Here is a 13,547-nt window from a genome sequence, read left to right on the forward strand (position 1 = left end):
GGGTTAATAATATAAAGAGAAATTAAACAAATTAGAGTCTGTCCTCATCAGGTCCCTGACAGTATTGGGGATCTTTTTAAAAATGATCTATGCTTGTGTTTACCAATTGAGGACATCTTGTGGTCTTGTGGTGAGTCAATAATGACTTTCAGGAGCAATGGCAGAAAGTACAGTGACGTTGTTATACAGACGCAAAACCTCTAAGACGGGAGGTTGAGGTTGGTGGTTTTCTTTGTGTATGATGCTGACACAGAAGACTGATGCTGCCATCCTGTTTCCTAGCAGAAGTTCATTTTCTTAGCTACACTAAACCTTCAACATAAAGGTGAATATGAACTGTTACTGAGGACAAATTAAACCTATAAATCTAAATCTATAAAACAAGAAGAGGAAAACAAATATTTAAATATAAAGAGACCTAAATAAATACGTAAGAAAATGTTGAAATATAAAAAGGAGCAAATTTAACCTACATTTAAAAAAATATGTAAATATAAAGTGGAATAACTAAAAAAAAAGATACTGGAGATATACAGACCAAATATAAAATACACTCAAATATATTAATTACCATTTTTATTGATTTTCACATTTCTTCTTTTATATTTTATTTGTCTTTATATTTCCACATTTTCAGTCTCATTTAATATTTTTCTCTCCTATGATTTCATTGTTCTCTCAAGTTTTTTGTTTTTAATATTGTTTAGTTTGTAAAACATTATTACATCCTCCTTTCATCTTGCTACTCATTTCTCTCTCTATTTTTCCCAGTGTATTTTAGTGTTCCTTTAGCCTCTGAGCATTTGTACAAATATTGAGCATATTAAAAAATATCTTTCACTCCTCTGTTTTGTATGTGGCATGCTTATTTTCACCTGTTTTGACTTCCCCCTCGTCCTGCTGCCGTCCAGTGATTGGCCGGATCAGAGGGGGAGCTAAAGAGGGAGGTGGAGAGGGGCGACAGAGGGGGAAGAATGTAGCCATTGTGCTTTCCAGGTATGTGTGTTTGTGACAAACAGAGAGTGAGGAGAGAGAGGGTGATCAGATCTTGTTACAGGTGTTTCATAAACAACACAATAGTGCTAACAGGTTGTTCTCTCTCTCGCTCTCTCTCTCTCTCTGTACTCTGCAGCTTTAGATTTCTGCTTTAGTATCAGTGGATTAGGCACATGGTTTTGTCACACACACACACACACACACACACACACACACACACACACACACACTAACACTTCCCCATCAGGACCATGAGATGATCATGTGATAGTCACGTGACTCGACCATATACTACGTGCTGACATGTTTGTGTGTATATAATTCAAGCCATTTAAGCTGTTTCTCTTCCCCATACTGTACTTGATGTTTGCTGAATAATTATTTCCAATCAGCTTCCTGCTTTTAAGACTCACTTTAACCTTTGTCTCAGGTTAAAAAAAAGAAAGAAAAAAAAAGAGATCTTTCATTTTTCTTCCCGTTGTTTCTCCTTCTGTAGTCTGTCTTCCTGAAACTGGAGCGGGCCCAAACATGATACCACTAAGGTCACGCTAAGAAAAAAAAAGCGTTGATACAAATTCCTGTCTTGGGTGACTGTTTGTCCCTTTTTGCAGTTGTGGAATGTGATACAGTGAGTTGAGCATGATAAGTATCATTCTGAAAAATGGTTCACCTCTTGAACTCTCTTGCACAATCTGTAATGAACCCAAAGCCACTGTCTCAAAGACAGACAAACAGAAAGACCAACAGACAGACAAACAGACCGACAGACTGTCAGACAGACTGACAGACAGATCGGCAGGTCCATCTGAATAACTATCATACCCTAACTGGTATCTATTTTTGGTTTTGGTTTTGATGAAGCAGTTTGACAAACCCATGTGTCATCACTTCATCAGGTCTGACCAGCACTTCAACACACACACACACACACACACACACACACACACACCTTTCACACACCTAAAACATGTGGAAGTATTTACAGTATTCAAAAGGGAGCCAGTCATCCGTTGAGGACACTTTAGAACCAGTGACATGCTAGAAAAATTCTGTAACCCGAACAGTCTAGAACTAACAAACATTCTTATTTTCACACTCCACAGTTACATTATTGAACTTTACCACTGCCAATTGGACCTACAATTCTAGAACCACAATATTCTAGAATAGTTATGTTCTAGAACCACTATATTCTATAACTCATAACACTCTAGAGTCCTTGATGTGCTAGGAACATTCTGGAACCCTAACAATCTAGAACTAACAAAAATTAATAACTTAACATTCTGTAATTGTACCTTTACATTCTAGAACTATACCATTTCAGAACTGCTACATTCTAGAACCCCCACATTCTAGAACCTGTAATACCCTAGAGAGAGTAACATGCTAGAGACATTTCAGAACCCTAACATTCTAAAACTAATAAACATCCATGACTTAACATTTTACAAATGGACCTTAAATTCTAGAACTGTAACACTTTAGAACGCTAACATTCTAGAGCCACACATTCTAGGACCTGTAACACTTCAGAACCAATGACAACCTGGAAACAATCTGGAATCCTTACATTCTAGAACTAACAAACTTTCATAATTTAACATTACACAATTGTACCTTAACATTTTACAACTATACCATTGCAGAACTGTAAGATTCTAGAAGTCCTACATTCTAGAACTAATAACATTCTAGAACCTGTGACACTTTGGAAAAGTGACATGATAAATATTTCAGAACCATAATATTCTAAAACCAATAAACATCCATGACTTAAAATTTGACAACTGCACTTTAAATTCTACAACTAAACCTCTGCAGAACTGTAACATTTAGAACTACAACATTCTAAAACCCATAGCATTGTAGAACAAATGACACTCTAAAAAGAGTGATATGCAAGAAACATTACAGAACGGTGACCACACATCCATGACTTAACATTCTACATCTGTACCATAATATCCTAAAACTATACTACTGCAGAACTGTAACATTCTAGAACTACACCATTCTGGAACTTCTACAATCGAGAACCCATAACATTCTAGAACCTGTAACCACCAAGAACCCATGATATACTAGAAACATTCAAGAACTGTAACATTCTAAAACAAACAAAATTAACATCCATGACTTGACTTCTACAATTGGTCCTCAAATTCTATAACATTCTAGAACAGTAGAATTCGAAAACCACAACATTCGAGAACCTGTAACACTGTAGAACCCATGACATGCTAGAAACAATCTGGAACCCTAATATTCTAAAACTCATAAACATCAATGACTTAACATTCTACAATTCAACCTTATAATTCTAAAACTATATCAATGCAGAATAAAATTCTAGAATTATAACATTCTTGAACAGTAATATTTTAGAACCTGTGAAACTCTCGAATCCATAACATGCTAGAAACATTTCAGAACCCTAAAATTCTAGAATAAAAAGCATTCATAACTTAACATTCCATGATTGTACTTTATAATTCTAGAACTATACCACTGCAGTACCGTAACATTCTAGAATAACAAAATTCTAGAACTTTCTAGAACCCATAATATTCTAGAACCTGTGATACTCTCAAAAGAGTAAGATGCTAGAAAGATTTCAGAACCCTAGATCTAGAACTCTTCAACATCCATGACTTAACATTCTCCAATTACATCCTAAAATTCTAAAACTATACTAATATTCTAGAGGACACACACATACAAAGGAGTGTATTGCAGGCGTCACTCTGCACCTCTGTGTCCTCCATCTCCACATTTCGCAGGAAACAGTAAGTTAGTAAGTGAAACTGTCTCCACCACGTCCAAGCTACCAGCATAATTTCACATCTGCTGAAATTAGGCCCTCAGCTAATGATTTACTAAACATTTTTCAATCCTTTTTGTATATTCTTTTTCTATTTCAGCGTCACACCTTTTGTTTTAAAGTTTAGCACATTTGGTTGAAGACAAATGGGAAATCGTTACATTTTAAAAATGTAAATACACAGATTTAAGATCTTGTCAAAAGAGAAGACTCATCAAAACATAATACTTGTGGATTTCACCATATACTGTTGCAACACATGGTAATATCTTCAGATTATCAGAGGCACAAACTACATTTGAAGAAATGACAGTTTTGTAAATTTAAACTATTTTTGTTGCTGATTTTTAACACACACACGCACACACGTACAGTTTATCTATGCACAGGCAAGTGTACTCACACACGTGTGCATGCACACAGCTAAATCTCGTTTGTACAACAACAGGACACCCAAGGCTAACTGGCGCCCTGCTCAACCAGTTTCTGACACACACACACACACACACACACACACACACACACACACACACACACACACACACACAAACAAGATGGCTCGACAAGAAAGCAACTGATCACACACACACACACACATCCCCACACAAATAAACATCGAGTCCCTGTCCCATAACCTTGTAGTGAAGGTTATAGCAGTCAGCTGGGTCAGTGTGAACACTGGACCAGCTGAAGAAATGTCCTTCCAGATACCCACTGTGTGTGTGCGTGTGTGTGTGTCCGAGTGTGTCTGTGTGTGTGTTCTCAGTCCTCCAGGTGAGAAAACACACCATGTCTGTTAAGTTAAGAGCCCAATAGTTAAAAGATTGAATTAATAAACAAACAGAAAGCAAAAGAACAAAAGGCACATGATGAGTTTGCATCCAACCTGTAGGATGCTGGGACGTGTAGTCTTGGTGACCTCTCTTTGGTTCTGCTACCGTTCAAAAGCAACGATCCAGCCTGTCACTTTCTCATCTTCCCTTCCTCCCTCTTTCCTCCTTTTGCGCTGTCTGTCAGGTTCTCTCCGGCCTCTTGTTTGCTGTCAAGGTGCCTCCTGTCTTCAATGACAGGTCCCCCACAGAAGAATCAGACGAGAACTCAGACACATCTAACAAACTCTCAAACACACACACTGAGAGACAGAGAGAGACGACAAGTCAGAGTTTCTGTTCTCCTTTTGGTGTTTTTTTGGATTCTGACTCAGATCCTCTCTGTTTGCCTCTGCTCCAGTCACGACAGCGCTTGTAGACGCAACAGCAGGAGGCAGGAGAGGGGAGGGAGCGCACAAGGTCTTGGAGCGGAGGAGAGAGAGGGAAGGTGGCGGAGTTGAAGGGAAGAGGGAGGGAAGGGGGGGAGGGAGCGATGGAGGGAGGAATGGCAGTGGTAATTAGTGAGTCTGTACCTGACTCTCACTGACATAAGCCCCACATTCCTTGGAAGGAGGGGAGGGAGGGAGGAGAAAAGAAAGGAAAAAAGTCCCAAACACCACTAACACGCTAATGATCCCAGAATAACCTCCACCTGAATGCAAATCTATCTCTTACAGCACAGCATCGCGGAGCTCAAGTCACAGGTTGCATGAGAGAAGATCCTTAACTCTCCAAAGACTTCCTTGCAAAGTGTTTCTCCTCCGTCTCTGTCTCCCCGTCCGTCTCTCTCTCTTTCTGTCTCTCTCTCTCTCTCTCGATCATGTGTATGGTGTACACACAGCCTCCTCCGAAAACTCACCAAACCTGAATGTGACTGCCCAAACCCCCAACACACCTCCCTCCCTCCTTTCCTCCTATCATTCCGGATGGGAAATGCTATCCTCCTGTGGCCCCGGCCAATCTGTGTGTTACTGTGTGTGTGTGTGTGTGTGTGTGTGTGTGTGTGTGTGTGTGTGTGTGTGTGTGTGTGTGTGTGTGTCAGGACTGAATCAGCCAGAGCAGCATTCCTCCAAAGGAGTTTCCTGCACACCTAGTTCAAAAAACCTCACACACACCACATGATCGCTCCACCATCCGCCACATGCTTATTACAGATGATCACACACAACCTCTGGCTCATTCACAAATGCGCGCCCACCCCCGACGTCACAATGACACGCTGTCTTTAGGTTCACTCCCTTGACGTACACAGGTGTCTCTGTAATGACAACTCTCAGTAATGACAACTCACACCCGGATTTCTTGTGTCTGACAGTCAGTCAGCATATGTGACACACACAGGCCTGAAATGTGAACTGAAAGTAAAAGAGTGGAAAATAACCCAAACACCACTGGCTCAGTGGGTGCTTCTTATTCTCGCATTCTCACACTTTTTCTTCTCTTTTATATCAGGCAGAGTAGTTTCAGACCTCCAGATTCACCTCTCATTCACTATAGTGTGTATGTGTGTGTGCGTGTGTTTGCCTACCTAGATTCCTCGCAGAATTCTGCATGGGCGGGACCAGGCACTTCCTTCTTCCTGATCTCAGGTGTGTGGCAAGTGCAACCTCCCCGTGACAGCCTCTTGTCATGGAGACAGAGTCAGTTAGACAGTTGTACAAACAAGCGCATTCAACTGACACACTGAGGACAGAAGAGAGAAGTGAGGAAGCTGGATTTCTGTTTAGAGTAACAACACACACACACACCCCAAACCAAAAAACCCCCACACACACATACATACAGATACAACCCCCCCCACACACACACACACACACACACACACACACACAGTAGGGAACTTGCAAGTGTGTGTGTGTATAGGAAACTGAGATTGAGTCAGACGTGCTCACACACAGAGAAATAACGTTTCAACACAGCGGCTGAACTCCAGGGCTGGGAGGAGGCCGGAGCCGTTGGACGTGTTGCTCAATACGTTTCACTTTAATGCTTACTTAACACGACTTGAATGAAGTGTGCAAATACAGAAGCATTCATAAGAGATGAGATTTGTACTGTTGCAGGTAGGCTGAGGAGTTGACAGTCACCAGACTAAGTTTCACAAATCTTTTCTTGCTGTATTTTCACAGGAGGTAGCAGTAAAGCAGTTCATTGGTGTTTAGTCATCATTATTTAATTATAGAGTAACAGTGTGTATGCAGATAAAGTCTATTTAGCTACAAGAACAACATTGTGTTTGTCTATATTTTTGCTACAACAAATCACATTCACATAATGCAACTGCTGACAACTATCCAAAACACACCAGCTTCACCATGTATAACTACATGTTTACAATCATTCTCTCACAGTAAGAAAATCCACTTGCAGAGACTTGCTCGAGTCAGGTAATCCATCACTGTGTGTTTATACAGCGCAGGCTTTTCAAAATCATCTGCATTAACTACTAAATTGCTAACAGTACAATAACTTTGACATGTGATGAATGGAAGCATCGCAAAGACTTTGGCATCAGTTAATAACAGTTAAAAAATACCTAAACGGGACTTACACGAACCCTTGTGTGGTCCTTCAACATCTGGTGCAATGATTCAATAAAAACATTTGTATAGTAATGTAAGATGTTTGTTGGATATAGTCCGTATTATTGGTAATATAAGTAACCATGTGATCCCGGTCACATTTTGCCTTGTTTGGACTGAAACAGCTTTAAAGGTCCCATATTGTAAAAGGTCAGATTTCTATGACTTTTTAAAAAATAAAGCAGGTAAGGGTGCTATGTAAATATTTGGAAAGTAGAAAAAGACTCAGTCCACAGAGAAAATGCACACATCTTGTATTTAGAAACTGAATTTAAACGAGCCGTCAGGATTTCTGTGAATTTCTGATGTCACAAGTAGTATACTATATGGACTAGGTGTCGACTGTTACTGGTTTTTCAGGGCTGATATCTTTACCGATTATTAGTTCTTAATGAGACCAATAACCAATATTTGGTACCAATCTGCATTTACAATAAAAATTAAAATATTTCTGTCAAAATTTAAAATTTGAAAGATAACAAATTCTAGCACAAAATTTTGTTTAAATGCCTTTGCAAATGTTTAACCAAAACTGAGACTTTCAACATCATACAGCAAGTTCGCTGCAACTTTTTTTTCTTTATAAAGTTCAGTGAACATTGAAAGTTAAACAACAAAACTAGCTCCCTGAGGTTTGCATGCAAGCATGTAAACATATACTAGTAGAAACCCAAAATACAAGCACAAACCTAATTATGAGCATTATATGGGACCTTTAAATAAACTAAAAAGTTCATTCCATTACATTGCAGATGTGTTAAAATCACTTTGTCCATGGCTGATTTTGATAGGTTACATAAACCTTACCAAGCAACTCAGGAGAGTATCTTTCTTATGTTGTTTTACTGTTTCCTGTTGAAACAACATGTTGGGTTGTGGGATAATGCAGGGAGGGATCATTCACATACCAGTTGGATATCAGTAGCAGAGATAAAGGTCATTTTATTCTGTGGGAGGGGTTGGATTGTTCAGAGATTTATGATTGCTTTATTGGCATGAGTTTTTATACTGACCACCTGAAACAGTATGAAGTTCAGTTATAAAGATATAATGTGTACCAGGAGGTAAGGGTTTTTTGATTTGTATAATAATGTTGGAAAATGCTGTTTGGCCTTTTTTTTTTTTAAGTCTTTTAATCTAAACACAACATGCAAAGTAATGTAATGAAAAACTACTTTACATTACACAGAATTATATGAACGGGAAATCTTTTGTGCTGCAACTGTAAATATTTTTTGTACAGCTATCTTTGTAGTTAAGACCATTGTTTTATTTGATCATAAGACTGTACTCACCAAAGTACGTGCAGAGATTTGGAAACATCATTGCTGCAGCGGAATTATCTCAGCTGCTTTATTTGTTGGTTAAACAGAAAAATGGAATGTCAGTAATAATACCTGATTGTGCTCAACTATAACAAGAACGGTAGGTCAAAGCCATAAAGCAAATGGATATAGCTGTAGGCTGTAAACAAATTTATTCTGACCGTAAAGTTGGACATTGTAACATGGTGGTCATTAAGGATTTACCACAGTCTGTATAAAATAATGGACAAAGCCACCGTGTCCTCACTTACTGGGCTGCGGACTGCATTTTTTAAACAAAATCTTCTTAACATAAAAATTGTAAATCCAACTTCTTATTGTCTTTTGGTTCAACCAAACACTTAAGAAGACTTTTTTAGGCGACAAAAATGTAGCAATTAACTTTCATGAACTGAAAATGCACTGAAATAGCGACAGCTACTATTGTGCTTATACTCTATTAATCTGGGTTTTGATAAGGTTACGTTACTTGACCAGCATTGTCCCTGTTTTAACAACTTTTAAATGGACAGCACACACCTGTCACTTTAAGTAGCCACACCCTTGAATACATGCAACTTCAAGCATAAATAACATTTAAGCGGGTGAGTTAAATAAAAATCCCCCCTTACAGTTGTCATGAATGGGACAGCCTATCACTCAAATGACACCTCCCTAAATATGTGTAATAGGTGAGTTATATAAAAATCACACCCTGTACAGTTGTTGTGAATGGTGAATTTAGCTATAGAAACCAAAACAATTTTTTTATACCAGGCTGAAAACATGTTTATTGTTGCTTTAAAGTGAGGCATTTCAACATGGGTGTTTATGGGGACTGACTCACTTTTGGAGACAGCCTCAAGTGGACATTAGAGGAACTGCAGTTTTTGGCACTTAAGCATTGTCTTCTTTTCTCAGCCCTGTAGGCTGCTGCTTGGTTTGGCAACTAAGTCCATCTGTAAACTAAAATGTTTTTTTATTTTGGAAATCATTTTTTCGTTGGCCATTTTTTTTCTCTTCTCATGTTAGTTGCCCTGTGAGGTTTCATTTTAGCAATGTTGCCACTGTCCTAGATGTCAGCAATTTTGGTGAGAACAAAATTTTAGTACTTTTGTTGTACTAGTGTTGTTTAGTTAGTTTGGCCTTATGAAATACAAGTATATTATACAAGTAAATGCAATTAAATAAATCCAAGTAGCTTTGCATAAAAAGTGAAAATAGCGGGAAACATGTAGCCTGGCTCTTTCCAAAAAGTTGGGGAAAAAATAAGCCTATGAGCACATTTAAACAGGTTATACATCTTTTTTTGTTTGATTTTTAAAAGGTGCTACAAGAGGTGCAGCCACTGAGCTTATTGCCTGTAAACCCCACAGTGACAAGACTCAAGGCTGCTAAAAAAAAAAGTATTTTAATTTGGAGTATTTTTTTTTATTTTAATTTGGAGTATTTTGCAAAATGTTGAACTATTCCTTTAATAGTCAAACTGGAATTATCCTTTAATGATGATGATGGTTTTTACAAACTGTTAGCTTACACACACACACACACACACACACACACACACACAAACACACACACACACAAACACACTCACACAGAGCTGCAGACATCCACATGCAGCTTGTTCACAGGCTGTAAACAAAAGCAAACTCTTCCCACAATAAGTTGCCTAGACCCTGCCCTGGTTGCTACACAATAGACAGGAGAGACCTGAGACACAGAGTGAACAGATTCCCAGGAAGACACTCCGCTGGTGCTCCAAACAGCTGACAAAGACACACAAAGGGCCGGGGCACAGTGTATCTATTCACCTGCAGCAAGTGGGCCCGATCAAGCCATCACATACACTGCATCGAAAACTGAGAAAGGAGGAAAACTGGAATCATATTACTATTGTATCTGCTGCTGAACTGGATTTGTGATGTCAAATTGTATCACACGGTTTGTGTGTGTGTGTGTGTGTGTGTAAGCTTGTAATCGATGTTTGTGGCCTTGCTGTGGATCTTGTTTTTAATCTCTCTCTCGTGTTACAAAAATAAGATCACTTTCATATTTGGCTGTGATGTAGCGACAAGAAGAACAAGAAATGTCAAGTTCTGACCTTGTACTTTACACAAAAGCAGCATTCTCTGCTTTGCCACAATAGTTACAGCCTAGTCTTGTGTGTGTGTGTGTGTGTGTGTGTGTGTGCGTGTGTGTGTTTGTGTGTGTTTGTGTGTGTGTGTGTGTTCGTGCATCTGTGTGTGAGAGAGTAAGATGTGGGTCTAATAGACTCTAATTGGGCCTTGATGAGTGAGAGAGATCAAACCTCTCTCACACACACACACACACACACACACATAACCATAATTAATATACTATGTGGCCATAAGTTTGTGGACACCCTGATCATGTACTTTTTTGAACCAGTACTTTTAAACTTTGATATTTTTTTTCCTTTAAGTGAACAGTTGTTCTTGACAAACATCAGTAACAAGACATCCAAATTCCAAGATGATATCTAACAAGCTCTAATTAGTACATGTAAAAGTGAAAAACCAAAATTTACAAGAAATACAGTAACATTCACACAGCCTTCACAAATGTGCTTGAAATCTAATTGGGCTGCTATTCACAGGATTTTGAGTTGAGATGTTCAACAATCACGTATGAGTGGATATCCACATACATAAAAGTGCTGTATGTCTTCTTCCTATATGTTTACATTCTTTGTATAATTTATGTCACTTGAATTGTTTTTATTGGAAATTTATTATGTTGGTTACTCTGTACACATGACATCTATTGCAGGTCTGGAAGAGGGACCCCTCCTCAGCTGCTCTTCCTGAGGATTCTGACATTCAGGACATTTACATGATGTTAGAAAAAATTGAATTATTGTATTAGTCCAACCAAAACTGGACTTTTAAAATACATGTAAACTAAAACCGGACTAAATCAAATTTCTTGAAATAACACCAACACGCCCAGATAATGTGAGTAGAAGTTGGCAATTCCGTCAAATTAACACCTTAGTCGGACTGTAACTGGACTAAGTGATCTGCTCATGCTCCTCATTGCCACGCCGGCCTCCCTTGGTGTTTACGGATAATTACTGTTTGTCACTCACTTAGGGGTGCTGCAAAAGGGGTCAGGCTTTTTTTTTTAATTTAAGCACTGAAGAAGGAATTGTGTTTTCAATTCTGGCTTAAGTGAGGGACATACACCTTAAATATGTAGTATTTCCTATCTATTTTAAATAAAACAGACACATTCCAGCCACCCGTCTTCCTCTGATAATTAAAGTACAGTCCCACAACACTGGTGCAAAGGCTAAGCAATGTACTGATGCAGACTGTGCTGCAGCAAAACATATTTTTGCCAGCTTAAAAAAAATCAGTATCATTTTAAGTGTACACTTCATTTGAATATTTGCTCCTCTTTACCTTCCACAACAGCTGAAGGAAGCAGCGGTACAGCAGCAGCTCCGCCGCTCTGTGTAGTAACACTGTTCTCAATGGAGTCTGGTGTTTTTTATATAACGGCTTCAAATCCCTGTCAGTAAGGGGCTGTCTTACAGCAAAGTAAGGCGGTGAAAATATTCTACATATAGCGTAGGCTGCACTTAAACTGATATTAATTTTTTTTAGGTAGCATACAACTAATCAATGAAGGCAGAGTTTTTTTCAGTTTGTTTGATTATATGTAGGTGATGCAGGGGGTTTCTACCTCGAAGATACTGTAAATACACATTGTGACTGTGATGCGATCTATATCATGGACTGTATAAATAATAAATGTTTATTTTAACTTACTGAAAGGGGGTATATCTATACTTCCAGCAATACACTGATTCTCTTCCAGTGCTTGTATATTAGGACAAGGACAGTAGTGCAATTAAATGGCCTAATCCAGCTCTAACCATAGCTCGACTCAAATGTGCATGTAAACGATTATTTTTCTGTTAAAAGGGTCTTTAGGGAGTTTTTTCTTATCTGAATCAAGGGTCTAGGACATAGGGTGACACATGCTGTATAAATTGTAAATATAGATAGATAGATAGATAGAAGCTGCTTGAGGAAAGATTTGTGACTTGTGACACGAGGCTACATCAATTTACCTGGCTGCTTCTGGCCACAGGATATCTGCAGGATACCTGGCCCTTTGTTGCACTAGATCATCTCAAGGTCACTAAGGCAAACAACACACACACACATTCAACAATACAAAATACTGAATGTGACTGAACACTGGTGTGAGTGTGTGAAGGTAAATTGATTAAAGGTAGAGGAGAAACTCCTTCCAGCTCTGTACAGCTTCCCGTAAAGATTAGACCTTTATTGAGAAAATTCCAGGTCGGCTTATGGCCGCACGACCCGCCGTCTCCAACCGGGCCGATTATTGAATACGCCGTTACGCACACACACAAACACACCCTCACAAACACAACCCATACGGAGCAACTGGAGGCCTGTTGTGAGGCGACATTGATGACGCGTGTTGGATGGGATAATCTCTCCAGCTGTACTCTCACCCGCAGTGAAGCGAGGCTCATTTGGCCCCCAAAAAAGCTCACTGAGGTTTTTCCACACTGATGAGCCCCCCGTGGCCCACCAAGCGCTAACAAACCACAAAAACCTGCTTTGTGTTTATCCCTCATGCTCCATTACTATTGATTCAGACACTGGTTTGATGTGCTGAGTTTAGTGTGCGCCCTATTCATGCAGCTGACTGATGAGAAGAGGCAGCTTCATACATTCTTAATGGTTAAGTACTCAAATCAAACAAAGGCGACAAAGTGGCTTTGAAATGGGTCACACACTGCAGGAGGAGGGCTGTAAGGTATCACTGTTACATCTCAGTAAAATGTCTCCCCCTGTTGGTCTTATAGAGACCTCACAGCTCTGACTTACGACTTCAGTTTAACCCTTTGAAACTTGAGCAAATTGATTTGATTTATTTGAAAAACATGGGAAGAAGGCAACAAACA

General features: G+C 39.0%; 1 protein-coding gene across 11 annotated transcripts in view; it reads right to left on the bottom strand.

The window, feature by feature from the left end:
- rbm47 (RNA binding motif protein 47) overlaps window positions 1-6,357 on the bottom strand; it is a 43,538-nt gene extending 37,181 nt beyond the window's left edge. For 3 of the 11 annotated variants that reach the window (XM_042484915.1, XM_042484914.1, XM_042484917.1), the window contains exon 1: window positions 4,707-5,076. The gene's annotated coding sequence lies outside the window, so the exon portion shown is untranslated. Of the gene's footprint in view, window positions 1-4,706; window positions 5,078-5,364; window positions 5,484-6,217 lie in introns of those variants that run through there. The other 8 variants (XM_042484913.1, XM_042484906.1, XM_042484909.1 and 5 more) reach the window with 7 other exon arrangements.
- Window positions 6,358-13,547: the final 7,190 nt, after the last annotated feature.

The sequence above is a fragment of the Plectropomus leopardus genome, chromosome 4, assembly GCF_008729295.1.
Source record: "Plectropomus leopardus isolate mb chromosome 4, YSFRI_Pleo_2.0, whole genome shotgun sequence".
Taxonomy (NCBI): Eukaryota; Metazoa; Chordata; class Actinopteri; order Perciformes; family Serranidae; genus Plectropomus; species Plectropomus leopardus.